We start from the raw sequence: 12,173 nt of genomic DNA, 5'->3' as shown, positions 1-12,173 counted from the left end.
ACACAAGAGGGCAGTATAGCCCTATGTTTGCTTTTTTGTTGAACCAAATAGCACTAAATAGCCTGTTTTTAACTTTTTCATACTTCTTGAATTGCAAAAACAGAATAAAATAGGTTTAGTTCTAATATTTTTATATAAAAATACATGGTGTATAATTACATTTTTAGAAGTTATGAGATGTTTCCTGCTTCCTTTTTGACATTAATTTAATCCCTCGCCATAGCAAAACCGTTTGAGATATTCAATATCCGTTTACAATTTAGCATCAGTAATATATTTTTATCATGTTGAAAAAGTTTGGTGGGAATAAAATAAACCTTTTAGGAGGAGTAACTAAAAACTCAGAGGCTGATTTAACAAAAAATCCATATTCAGACCAAAATATCTGACACCCTGTTGGTCGTAGCTAATAACTGTCAATTAGAAAGTTGTCCGGCTCGATGAGACCAATATACGTACTGATTTTTGTAATTGTGGGTAAAACTAACCCCCCCACTTTTGTCAAAAACATTTTGAAAGTGACACACTTCCTGCTGCCAGTTGGTGGCGCTATAACTTTGACTCACAATAGTCACATCCATCTGATCGCCCTCTTACCACGAACACACTGCTGAAGTTTCATCAAGATCAGTTAATGTGTGCAGAAGTTATAACACTTCGTGTTTCTCTTTTCTCGCCATAAATTCGTGTCCTCGCCACGGCCAAACCGTTTGAGATATCAAAAATCCGTCCGCAATTTAGCATCCTCAATGTCTTGACTTCATGCTCACCGAGTTTGGTGGCGATTTAATTAATTCTCTAGGAGAAGTGTTTCAAATTCCACAGCAAGCGTTCTCCAAACAACCCATAATTGCCGACTTCCTGTTGGGCTGGCGTAAAAATTTAGAGCACGAAAGTTGTTCGGCCCGATGAGATCTATATGTGTACCGAGTTTCATATCATTACATGCAAGTGTGTTTGATTTATGGACAAGTGTTCGGATCCCGTTCCAGGGGGCGCTGTTGAGCCCCCCTGCCACGCCCGGGTACCAGCTTCAGCCCGGCCCTGATGGCCGCGGGTTCTGACCTGTGTGCAAAGTTTCAAGAGTTTTCGAGCACGTTAAAGGCCCCAAAAGACCCTGAAACCTTGAAAAACAGGAATTTTAAACAAATCTCACTCAAAAGACAAATCCCCCCACCCCTCACACACACAGAGACGCAGAGGCAGAGAGAGAGAGGGAGAGAATTCTCCAAAAAATCACATTCAAACCAAAATATCTCACTTCCTGTTGGTCACAGCTTATGACTATAAATTAGAAAGTTGTCCGGCTTGATGAGAACAATATACATAACGATTTTTGTGACTCTACTTAAAACTAAGCTCCCATTTTTGACTAAAGGTGGCGCTACTGAGCCCCTCACCACGCCCGTTTCTGAAACTTTGCACATGTCTACTGGATAATAAATGTGATGTGTCTGTCGAGTTTCATCCAATTTCAAGTATGTTAAGAGTCTCAAAAGCATCTGAAAAGAATATTAAAGTTTGATGCGTTGCCACGGCAACAGTATTTAAGATATCAATAAACCTTTCACAGGTCTACATCTGCCGTGTGTCTACATTATACACATAAAGTTTGAAGCAAATCGGGTAAAAATAAGAGGGTGATTTCAAAGCATTTTGAAAGTGACACACTTCCTGCTGCCAGTTGGTGGCGCTATAACTTTGACTCACAATAGTCACATCCATGTGATCGGCCTCTTACAACAAACACACTGCTGAAGTTTAATCAAGATCAGTTAATGTATGCAGAAGTTATAACACACTTCCTGTTTCCATTATTCGCCATAAATTCGTGTCCTCGCCACGGCCAAACCGTTCGAGATATCAAAAATCCGTCCGCAATTTAGCATCCTCAATGTCTTGACTTCATGCTGACTGAGTTTGGAGGCGAATGGATGAGTTCCCTAGGAGGAGTACATTAAATTCCACAGCATGCATTTCAAAACAACCCATAATAGCCGACTTCCTGTTGGGCTGGCATAAAAAGTAAAAGTACGAAAGTTGCTCGGCCCGATGAGATCTATATGTGTACCGAGTTTCATATTATTACATGCAAGCGTGTCTGATTTATGGACCAAGTTTTCGGACCCTGTTCAAGGGGGCGCTGTCGAGCCCCCCTGCCACGCCCGGGTACCAGCTTCAGCCCGGCCCTGATGGCCGCGGGTTCTGACCCGTGTGCAAAGTTTCAAGAGTTTTCGAGCACGTTAAGGGTCTCAAAAGTGCCCGAAAGGTTGACAGAAAAATAAGAATAATAATAATAATAATAATAAATAATCCTACCGAAAACAATAGGGCCTTCGCCCTTTCAGGGCTTGGGCCCTAATAATAATAATAATAATCCTACCGAAAACAATAGGGCCTTCGCCCTTTCAGGGCTTGGGCCCTAATAATCCTACCGAAAACAATAGGGCCTTCGCCCTTTCAGGGCTTGGGCCCTAATAATAATAAATAATCCTACCGGAAACAATAGGGCCTTCGCCCTTTCAGGGCTTGGGCCCTAATAATAATAATAATAAATAATCCTACCGAAAACAATAGGGCCTTCGCCCTTTCAGGGCTTGGGCCCTAATAATAATAATAATCCTAACGAAAACAATAGGGCCTTCGCCCTTTCAGGGCTTGGGCCCTAATAATAATCCTAACGAAAACAATAGGGCCTTCGCCCTTTCAGGGCTTGGGCCCTAAATATAGCTGCGAGCAGCGATTACGGGCCCAAGCCGGTGGCACCGCAACCCCGGTGCCTTTAGTTACCTAAAGGCACCGGGGTGGCGGTACCGCTGGCTTTGGCCCTTCATCACTGCTCGCAGCTATATTTATATATATATATATATAAAAGACCAAAAATATTACTTGACTTACCTTATTCTGATTTTATGATACACTCAAAATATTCCACAACAAATCCTTTAAATTTAATGTAAAAATAAAAATGAAAGAAAGCAGTGTTGGGCTCACGTAACCCTCTTGTTTCAACATTTGCGATGTATTTGGATGCTAAACTATTCTTTATTATAGGCTTTGTTCTTCACTCATGTTCCAATATCGATGGAAAAAATCATCCTCTTCACAAGCGCAAAAATGTGCTTGGAAACATCACAGTGGAGCGGTGCTTACTGTGAATGTATGAATTGTACTACTGACTATTTAGAGCAGTGTAATTTTTATATGTTAGGTTGACTATTTTATTATTATATTTTATGAAGGCTATAATGAACAGGCTGCGATGTCAAGATTACAATGCTGGAATGTGTGTGTGTGTGTGTGTGTGTGTGTGTGTGTGTGTGTGTGTGTGTGTGTGTGTGTGTGTGTGTGTGTGTTCATGTTTTTCTATCCCGATGGGGACTTCAACCTGAATGCACACCGACTCATGGGGACTCGTGTCACAGTGGGGACCTAAATAGAGGTCCCCATGGGTAAACAAGCTTATAAATCATACAGAATGAGTTTTTTTTGGAAATGTAAAAATGCAGAAAGTTTTCTGTGATAGGTAGGTTTAGGGCTAGGGTTAGTGTGAGGAGATAGAATATACAGTTTGTACAGTATAAAACCATTAAGTCTATGGAGAGTCCCAACAAAGATAGTAAACCGTGTGTGTGTGTGTGTGTGTGGCGTGGGTGCGATTGAAAAAAAAAACATACTCCGTCATTATACAGGACGACATTCAAACTGCAAAGTGTTAACTTATATTTGTGTACAGTCGCAATAAAACACAACATTGTGCTTTTGTAAAATAATTTCAAGCAATCCTCCCCCCAAAAGGTGCTAATTTTAAAATTAAACTAAAATGCTCATATTAGCGATTTAAAACGGTGCGCATCCATGGTGAGGAACGAGCAGAACAGAGTGAACGTTTTTCAGTTAATTCCTACTTCTATAGGAATTCATTTGAAACGCTCGCTCAACCACTATCAATGTCAGTGCGGACTAACATATTTTACTTTCGTTTTTAAGTTGGCAATTCAAAAGCCCCCAGCGGTGTTACACGTAGATTAACCGGTGGGAAAATATCCTCAGACACATACCTAATAAATGTATATTTAAATACAATATTGGCCTACCTGGTAAAAAGTTTTATATACTATTTTGATGTCCTTTTGGACACAAGAGGGCAGTATAGCCCTATGTTTGCTTTTTTGTTTAACCAAATAGCACTAAATAGCCTGTTTTTAACTTTTTCATTCTTCTTGAATTGCAAAAACAGAATAAAATGGGTTTAGTTGTGATATTTGTATACTTTTATATAGAAATAAATGGTATATAATTACATTTTTAGAAGATTTTTAGTGTTTCCTTTTTGGACATTACTTTAATCCCTCGCCATAGCAAAACCGTTTAAGATATTTATTATCCATTCACAATTTAGCATATTTAATGTATTTTCATCATGTTGAAAAAGTTTGGTGGGAATAAAATAAATAGTTTAAGAGGAGTGGCTAAAAATTCAGAGGCTGATTTAGCAAAAAAAATCCACATTCAGACCAAAATATCTGACTTCCTGATGGCTGGAGCTAATGAATGTAAATTAGAAAGTTGTCCGGCTTGATGAGAACAATATACAAACATTTTTTTTTTTACTGTAGTTAAAACTAACCCCCCCACTTTTGTCAAAAGCATGTTGAAAGTGACACACTTCCTGCTGCCAGTTGGTGGCGCTATAACTTTGACTCACAATAGCTACATCCATCTGATCGGCCTCTTACCACGAACACACTGCTGAAGTTTCATCAAGATCAGTTAATGTATGCAGAAGTTATTCCACTTCGTGTTTCTCTTTTCTCGCCATAAATTCGATTCCTCGCCACGGCCAAACCGTTCGAGATATCAAAAATCCGTCCGCAATTTAGCATCCTCAAAGTCTTGACTACATTCTGACTGAGTTTGGAGGTGATTGAATGAATTCTCTAGGAGGAGTACATCACATTCCACAGCAAGCGTTTTCCAAACAACCCATAATAGCCGACTTCCTGTTGGGCTGGCGTGAAACTTGACAGAGGGAAAGTTGTTCGGCCCGATGACATCTATATGTGTACCGAGTTTCATATTAATTCATGCAAGCGTGTTTGATATATGGACCAAGATTTCAGACCCCGTTCAAGGGGGCGCTGTTGAGCCCCCCTGCCACGCCCGTTTCTGAAACTTTTCACATGTCTACTGGCTAATAAGTGTTATGTGTCTGTCGAGTTTCATCCAATTTCAAGCATGCTAAGAGTCTCAAACGCATCCGAAAAGAACATTAAAGTTTGATGCATTGCCACGGCAACAGTATCTAAGATATGAATAATCCTTTCACAGGTCTACATTTGCCGTGTATCTACATTATACACATAAAGTTTGAAGCAAATCGGGTAAAACTAAGAGGGTGATTTCAAAGCATTTTGAAAGTGACAAACTTCCTGCTGCCAGTTGGTGGCGCTATAACTTTGACTCACAATAATTACATCCATCTGATCGGCCTTTTACCACGAACACATTGCTGAAGTTTCATCAAGATCAGTTAATGTATGCAGAAGTTATAACACACTTCCTGTGTCCCATTATTCGCCATAAATTCATTTCCTCGCCACGGCCAAACCGTTCGAGATATAAAAAATCCGTTCGCAATTTAGCATCCTCAATGTCTTGACTTCATTCACACCGAGTTTGGTGGCGATCGGATGAATTCCCTAGGAGGAGTATTTCACAATCCATTGTATGCGTTTTCCAAACAACGTATAATAACCGACTTCCTGTTGGGCTGGTGTAAAACTTAGAGCACGAAAGTTGTTCGGCCCGATGAGATCTATATGTGTACTGAGTTTCATATTATTACATGCAAGCGTGTTTGATTTATGGACCAAGTTTTCAGACACCATTCCAGGGGGCGCTGTCGAGCCCCTGTGCCACGCCCGGGTACCAGCTTCAGTCCGGCCCTAATGGCCGCAGGTTCTGACGTGTGTGCAAAATTTCAAGAGTTTTTGAGCATGTTAAGGGCCCCAAAAGTGCCCGAAAGGTTGACAAAATAATAATAATAATAATAATAAATATAGCTGCGAGCAGCGATTACGGGCCCAAGCCGGTGGCACCGCAACCCTGTTGCCTTTAGTTACCTAAAGGCACCGGGAAGGCGGTGCCGCCGACTTTGGCCCTTCATCGCTGCTCGCAGCTATATTTATATATATATATATATATATATATATATAAGACAGAAACCTTATTACCTTATTCTGATTTTATGATACACTCAAAATATTCCACAACAAATCTTTTAAATTTAATGTAAAAATAAAAACGAAAGTAAGCACTGTTTGGCTCACGTAACCCTCTCATTAGAATCAAAATGTTTCAGCATTTGCGATGTATTTGGATGCTAAACTATTCTTTATTGTAGGCTTTGTTCTTCACTCGTGTTCCAATATCGATGGAAAAAATCATCCTCTTCACACGCGCAAAAATGTGCTTGAAACATCACAGTGGTGCGGTGCTTACTGTGAATGTACGAATTGTACTACTGACTATTTAGAGCAGTGTAATTTATATATGTTAGGTTAACTATTTTATTATTATATTTTATCAAGGCTATAATGAACAGGCTGCGATGTCAAGATTGCAATGCTGGAATGTGTGTTTGTGTGTGTGTGTGTGTGTGTGTGTGTGTGTGTGTGTGTGTGTGTGTGTGTGTGTGTATGTGTATATGTGTGTTCATGTTTTTCTATCCCGGTGGGGACTTCAACCTGAATGCACACAGACTCATGGGGACTCATGTCACAGTGGGGACCTAAATAGAGGTCCCCATGGGTAAACAAGCTTATAAATCATACAGAATGAGTTTTTTTGGAAATGTAAAAATGCAGAAAGTTTTCTGGGATAGGTAGGTTTAGGGGTAGGGTTAGTGTGAGGAGATAGAATATACAGTTTGTACAGTATAAAACCATTAAGTCTATGGAGAGTCCCCACAAAGATAGTAAACCGTGTGTGTGTGTGTGTGTGTGTGTGTGTGTGGCGTGGGCGCGATTGAACAGTGGACACATAAAAACATACTCCGTCATTATACAGGACGACATTCAAACTGCAAAGTGTTAACTTATATTTGTGTACAGTCGCAATAAAACACAACATTGTGCTTTTGTAAAATAATTTCAAGCAATCCACCCCCCGAAAGGCGCTCATTTTAAAATTAAACTAAAATGCTCATGGCTGCACGGGCATTCATAACGGTGCGCATCCACGGCGAGGAACGAGCAGAACAGAGTGAACGTTTTTCAGTTAATTCCTACTTCCATAGGAATTCATTTGAAAAGCTCGCTCAACCACTATCAGTGTCAGTGCGGACGAGCATATTTTACTTTCATTTTTAAGTTGGCGATTCAAAAGCCCCCAGCAGTGTCACACATAGATTAACCAGTGGTAAAATATTCTCACCGTCACAAACCTAGTATATTTTTATGTAGATACAATAGGCCTACCTGATTTTGAACACAAGAGGACAGTATAGCCCTATGTATGACTTGACTTTTATGGGACTAAATAGTACAATTACTATTTTTAAACTTATAAATAATTATTAAATTGAAAAAAAAAAAAAGAATAAAATTGGTTTAGTTGTGATATTTGTATACTTTTATATAGAAATAAATGTTTTTTAATTACATTTTTAGAAGATGAGGCTTTTAGTTTCCTTTTTGTACATTACTTAAGTCCCTCACTATAGCAAAACCGTTTGAGATGTTTAATATCCGTTCACAATTTAGCATCTTTAATGTATTTTCATCATTTTGAAAAAGTTTGGTGTGAATAAAATAAACCAGTTAGGAAGAGTAGCTAAAAACTCAGAGTCTGAAATATCCAAAAAATCCACATTCAAACCAAAATATCTGACTTCCTTTTGCTCTGAGCTAATAACTGTAAATTAGAAAGTTGTCTGACTCGATGAGACCAATATATATACTGATTTTTGGAACTGTTGGTAAAACTAACCCCCCCACTTTTGTCAAAAGCATGTTGAAAGTGACACACTTCCTGCTGCCAGTTGGTGGCGCTATAACTTTGGCTCACAATAGTTACATCCATCTGATCGGCCTCTTACCACGAACACACTGGTGAAGTTTCATGAAGATCAGTTAATGTATGCAGAAGTTATACCACTTCGTGTTTCTCTTTTCTCGCCATAATTTCGTTTCCTCGCCACGGCCAAACCGTTCGAGATATCGCAAATCTGTCCGCAATTTAGAATCCTCAATGTCTTGACTTCATGCACACCGAGTTTGGTGGGGATTGGATGAATTCTCTAGGAGGAGTACTTCGCATTCCACAGCAAGCGTTTTCCAAACAACCCATAATAGCCGACTTCCTGTTGGGCTGGTCGTAAAACTTGACGGGGGGAAAGTTGTTCGGCCCGATGAGATCTATATGTGTACCGAGTTTCATATTAATTCATGCAAGCGTGTTTGATCTATGGACCAAGTTTTCAGACCCCTTTCAAGAGGGCGCTGTTGAGCCCCCCTGCCACGCCCGGGTACCAGCTTCAGCCCGTCCCTGATGGCAAGGGGTTCTGACTTGTGTGCAAAGTTTCAAGAGTTTTTGAGCATGTTAAGGACCCCAAAAGCCCCTGAAACCTTGATTAACAATATAAAAGCAATAGTCAAATCCCCCCTCCCCTCACACACACAGAGACACAGAGAGAGGGAGAGAAAATTCTTCAGAAAATCCACATTCAAACCAAAATATCTCTCTTCCTGTTGGTCGGAGATATATCATGTAAATTAGAAAGTTGTCCATCTTGATGAGAACAATACACATACCAAGTTTTGTTGCTGTTGATAAAACTAACCCCCCCACTTATGACTAAAGGTGGCGCTACTGAGCCCCTCACCACACCCGTTTCTGAAACTTTGCACATGTCTACGGGCTAATAAATGTGATGTGTCTGTCGAGTTTCATGCAATTTCAAGTATGTTAAGAGTCTCAAAAGCATAAAAAAAGAATATTAAAGTTTGATGCGTTGCCACGGCAACAGTATCTAAGATATCAATAATCCTTTCACAGGTTTACATCTGCCGTGTGTCTACATTGTACACATAAAGTTTGAAGCAAATCTGGTAAAAATAAGACAGTGATTTCAAAGCATTTTAATAGTGATGTACTTCCTGCTGCCTGTTGGTGGCGCTATAACCTTGACTCACAATAGTCACATCTGTGCGATCGGCCTCTTACAACGAACACACTGCTGAAGTTTCATCAAGATCAGTTAATGTATGCAGAAGTTATAACACACTTCCTGTTTCATTTTTTCGCCATAAATTCGTTTCCTCGCCACGGCCAAACCGTTCGAGATATCAAAAATCCGTCCGCAAATTAGCATCCTCAATGTCTTGACTTCATGCTGACCGAGTTTGGAGGAGATTGGATGAATTCTCTAGGAGGAGTACATTAAATTCCACAGCATGCGTTTCCAAACAACCCTAAATAGCCGACTTCCTGTTCGGCTGGCGTAAAACTTAGAGCACGAAAGTTGTTCGGCCCGATGAGATCTATATGTGTACCGAGTTTCATATTATTACATGCAAGCGTGTTTGATTTATGGACACGTGTTCGGATCCCGTTCCAGGGGGCGCTGTCGAGCCCCCCTGCCACGCCCGAGTACCAGCCTCAGCCCGGCCCTGATGGCCGCGGGTTCTGACCTGTGTGCAAAGTTTCAAGAGTTTTCGAGCATGGTAAGGGCCCCAAAAGTGCCCGAAAGGTTGACAAAATAATAATAATAATAATAATAATAATAAATATAGCTGCGAGCAGCGATTACGGGCCCAAGCCGGTGGCACCGCAACCCCGGTGCCTTTAGTTCCCTAAAGGCACCGGGGTGGCGCTGCCGCCGGCTTTGGCCCTTCATCGCTGCTCGCAGCTATATTTATATATATATATATATATATATATATACCGTATTTTCCGGACTATAAGTCGCACTTTTTTTCATAGTTTGGCTGGTCCTGCGACTTATATTCAGGTGCGACTTATATATCAAAATTAATTCAGACTGAGATGAACCAAGAGAAAACATTACCGTCTACAGCCGTGAGAGGGCGCTCTAGTTGGCGGAGTTGTTCAAAAGCGACACCAAGGATGAAGAAAATGATGTGGAATGAGATTGCGGGAGCTTGGTGAACTTGTTTATTGGTAACTTGCTTGTTGGGCTCGCTGGCTTATGTTAATTTAGCCTATTCAGCCTCCCAGGTATATGTTCTTAATGTTATCGTGTAGCTGAATAACTGTTAATGTGTTGCGTTAACATACCGGACACCTAACGTTATTCAGCCTGTTGTTCTGTGTAGTTGAATAACTTGCCTTTCCAGATTAAATGTCTGTTCTTGGTCTTGGATTTTGTGAAATAAATTTCTAAATAAATGCGACTTATAGTCCAGTGCGACTTATATATGTTTTTTTCCTCTTCATGACGCATTTTTTGACTGATGCGACTTATACTCCGGAGCGACTTATAGTCCGGAAAATACGGTATATATATATATATATACATACATACATACATACATACATACATATATATATATATAGAAGACAGAAAATATTATTTGTCTTACTTTATTCTGATTTTATACACTCAAAATATTCCACAACATTGATTAACGTTGATTAACCCGTTGATTAACCGGTGGTAAAATATTCTCACCGTCACATACCTAGTATATTTTTATATAGATACAATAGGCCTACCTGATTTTGAACACAAGAGGGCAGTATAGCCCTATGTATGACTTGACTTTTATGTGACTAAAGAGTACAATTGCTATTTTTAAACGTATAAGTAATTCTTAAATTGAAAAAAAAAAGAATAAAATGGGTTTAGTTGTGATATTTGTATACTTTTATATAGAAATAAATGGTGTATAATTACATTTTTAGAAGATGAGGCTTTTAGCGTTTCCTTTTTGTACATTACTTTAATCCCTCACTATATCAAAACTGTTTGAAATATTTAATATCCGTTCACAATTTAGCATATTTAATGTATTTTCATCGTGTTGAAAAAGTTTGGTGTGAAAAAAATAAACCAGTTAGGAGGAGTAGCTAAAAACTCAGAGTCTGAAATATCCCAAAAATCCACATTCAGACCTAAATATCTGACTTCCTGTTGGTCGGAGCAAATTACTTTAAATTAGAAAGTTGTCCGGCTCGATGAGACCAATGTACGTACTGATTTTTGTTACTGTATATACAACTAACCCCCCCCACTTTTGTCAAAGGCATTTTGAAAGTGACACACTTCCTGCTGCCAGTTGGTGGTGCTATAACTTTGACTCACAATAGTTACATCCATCTGATCGGCCTCTTACCACGAACACACTGGTGAAGTTTCATCAAGATCAGTTAATGTATGCAGAAGTTATACCGCTTCGTGTTTCTCTTTTCTCGCCATAAATTTGTTTCCTCGCCACGGCCAAACCGTTCGAGATATCAAAAATCCTTCCGCAATTTAGCATCCTCAATGACTTGACTTCATGCACACCGAGTTTGGTGGGGATTGGATGAATTCTCTAGGAGGAGTACTTCACATTCCACAGCAAGCGTTTTCCAAACAACCCATAATAGCCAACTTCCTGTTGGGCTGGCGTAAAACTTGACGGGGGAAAAGTTGTTTGGCCCGATGAGATCTATATGTGTGCCGAGTTTCATATTAATTCATGCAAGCGTGTTTGATCTATGGACCAAGTTTTCAGACCCAGTTCAAGGGGGCGCTGTTGAGCCCCCCTGCCACGCCCGGGTACCAGCTTCAGCCCGGCCCTGATGCCAGGGGGTTCTGACTTGTGTGCAAAGTTTCAAGAGTTTTTGAGCACGTTAAGGACCCCAAAAGCCCCTGAAACCTTGATTAACAATATAAAAGCAATAGTCAAATCCCCCCCTCCCCTCACACACACAGAGACACAGAGAGAGGGAGAGAAAATTCTCCAGAAAATCCACATTCAAACCAAAATATCTCTCTTCCTCTTGGTCCGAGCTAGTTACTGTAAATTAGAAAGTTGTCCGTCTTGATGAGAACAATACTCATACCAAGTTTTGTTGCTGTTGATAAAACTAACCCCCCCACTTTTGACTAAAGGTGGCGCTACTGAGCCATTTCACCACGCCCGTTTCTGAAACTTTGCACA

At 40.1% G+C, this 12,173-nt stretch overlaps 1 protein-coding gene across 4 annotated transcripts in view; it reads right to left on the bottom strand.

The window, feature by feature from the left end:
- Positions 1-12,173, bottom strand: part of ptprua (protein tyrosine phosphatase receptor type Ua) — a 582,203-nt gene that overhangs the window by 177,461 nt on the left and 392,569 nt on the right. The gene's annotated exons all lie outside the window — the stretch shown is intronic.

Source organism: Squalius cephalus (assembly GCF_949319135.1).
Source record: "Squalius cephalus genome assembly, chromosome: 8".
NCBI classification, from domain to species: domain Eukaryota; kingdom Metazoa; phylum Chordata; class Actinopteri; order Cypriniformes; family Leuciscidae; genus Squalius; species Squalius cephalus.
Note: the sequence above shows the minus strand (reverse complement) of the source record. Positions and strands in the feature narration are given on the sequence as shown.